Genomic DNA, 2,473 nt, shown 5'->3' with positions numbered 1-2,473 from the left:
TATTCTGTACCCACTGGCTTTGAGTCAGTTTGGCCAACCTCATTCTTACCTTTGCTTACCATCATTTCTGGCCTTGGTTTTGCAACTAACCCTTCCTCATCTTGAATGGAAATTGTGTTGAGTTGCTCCCTTGGGTTAGACTCAGTGTTGCTTCGTAGGCTACCTTGTGGTCATTCGGAAATTAACTTAGCGAGCTATCCAATCTGAGTTTCAAGCCCCTGGATTGATGCTTGTTGATTTTTGAGTGGTGTCAGTATTCTGAAAATGAGTTTCTGACACCAAGATGAATTTGGTTAGAATCTCCTCAAGGTTCGACTTCTTTTCCTACTGGTAAGGTGGTTGTGAAATCCCGGAGGATGTTGTGGCCTTTGATTTCCTTGACCGCCCCACGAGAAATTGGGATGGTTCCTCCAACCTACATTATAAGTGTTACTATATGGGTTATTTTGGGGTCTAGAGTTATTGTTACCCATATATTGGACTTGTTCTTCCTCGATGCTAGGGTTGAAGGGTTGATTTTCTGTGCATGCTCCTCCTCCATTCGAATCGTACCCCATCACTGGATGTACCTGAGTAAAACCACACAAACCATCAATCTTTTTAATTAAGAGTTCTACTTGGTTAGATAGCATAGTAACCTTGTCAAGGTTGAAAACACCGGCTTCTTTTGTCGGCTTTGTTCTTATAACTTGCCACTGATAGTTATTCAGTGACATCTCCTCAATAAATTCGTAAGCCGCGTCAGGTGTCTTATTATTGATAACTCCTCTATCAACTGCATCAATCATTTGCCGAGTCAAAGGATTTAGGCCATTATGAAACGTTTGAACCTGTAGCCAAAGCGGTAACCAATGGTGAGGGCACCTTCTCAAAAGGCCCTTGTATCTCTCCCATGCACAGTATAGTGTTTCTAAATGCATCTGCACAAAAGAAGAGATATCATTACGTAATTTGGTTGTTTTAGTCGGCGAAAAATATTTTAATAAAAACTTTTCGGTCATTTGTTCCCAAGTAGTGATTGACCCTCGTGGTAACGAGTTCAACCATTGTTTAGCCTTATTCCTCAACAAAAAGGGAAACAACCCAAGGTGAATGGCGTCATCAGAAACGCCATTAATTTTAAAGGTATCGCAAAATTCTAGGAAATTTGCCAAGTGAGCATTGGGATCCTCGTCCTGCAAACCATGAAACTGAACAAACTATTGTATCATTTGAATTGTGTTAGATTTCAGTTCAAAATTATTTGCAGCAATAGCAGGTCGAACTATACTTGACTCAGTTCCTATTAAATTAGGTTTAGCATAATCATACATAGTTCATGGAATAGTATTCTGATTTATTGGATCAGCAGCAATCGCAGGAGGTAGCGGATTTTCTTGGTTTTCAGCCATCTTCCCGGTTGTGGTTGAAGTATTGTCCTCTTGAACCTCCTCTGTGTATCTTAGGCTTCGCCTTATTTTTCTCCGATTTCTGCAAACTATGCAATCGATCTCACCATCAAAAAGTAGTGGTCCTGAAGGGTTTCTTCTGGTCATAAACTAGAAAATCCTGTCAAGAGAAAATAAATGAAAAATTAGAAAAGAAAATAAAAATTTAAATTGCAATAAAGTAAAATGGCTAAAGTAATAAAAATCGAGTGTTCCTAATATCCTAGTTCCCCGGCAGTGGTGCCAAAAACTTGATTGCGTGATATTCGTAACAGGTTTTAAATATTTATAAAAGAATCATTTTTGAGAATAACATATTATCACGATTAAGGCAAGTGTACCTATCGCATAGTAGTATAGCTCAGCAAGACCAGGTTGCCGAGCTCAAAGGAACTACGAGTACTAGTATTTACTTTCTTTTTATTATCTAGCCTAAAAATTAAGAGGTTTGGTTATCTAAACTAATTAGTAAGTAAGAATGCACAGAAAGAAAACTCAAGAAAATACTTTTGGGAAAATTCGATTGATTGAGACAATACCTTAGGAAAAATCCACCTAGACTTCACTTGTTATTTGACTCTGAATTAGACGATTTATTCATTTGACTTGATCCGTAAAAACCCCTAAGTTATATTATTATCTCTCTCTAGACTAATAACGTCTAACCCTAGGTTGAATAATTGAAATCTCTTTCTAATTAGCACCCTAGAATTGCATTAACTCGATCTATGGATTCCTTTATAAGGTTTCACCCTAATCTGGCAAAATCTTATCACCCTATCTCTAGGCGTGCAATCAAATCCGCTTAATTATGAAAAATTTACTCCTAGAAAGGGTCTATTCCTCCTCTGAATAAGAGCTTAACTTGAATCAATATCCTGGAATATCAAAACAAGAATTAAGAACGCATAATTAAGAACAAGTCAAATTTTTATCATACAATTCAGATAATAATAACAATATCTATCTTGGGTTTCATTTCCCTTAGGTATTTAGGGGGTTTAGTTCATATTTATGAAAGAAAACATCTTAAAAGCATAAAGATA

The 2,473-nt window shown here is 37.0% G+C and overlaps 1 non-coding gene across 1 annotated transcript; it reads left to right on the top strand.

Moving 5' to 3' along the window:
- Positions 1-846: 846 nt before the first annotated feature.
- Positions 847-953, top strand: LOC128293525 (small nucleolar RNA R71). Its single transcript, XR_008283706.1, has one exon. It is a non-coding gene; the product is annotated as a small nucleolar RNA R71 (small nucleolar RNA).
- Positions 954-2,473: the final 1,520 nt, after the last annotated feature.

The sequence above is a fragment of the Gossypium arboreum genome, chromosome 5, assembly GCF_025698485.1.
Source record: "Gossypium arboreum isolate Shixiya-1 chromosome 5, ASM2569848v2, whole genome shotgun sequence".
Classification (NCBI taxonomy): Eukaryota; Viridiplantae; Streptophyta; class Magnoliopsida; order Malvales; family Malvaceae; genus Gossypium; species Gossypium arboreum.
This window is presented reverse-complemented; position numbering and strand designations above follow the sequence as displayed.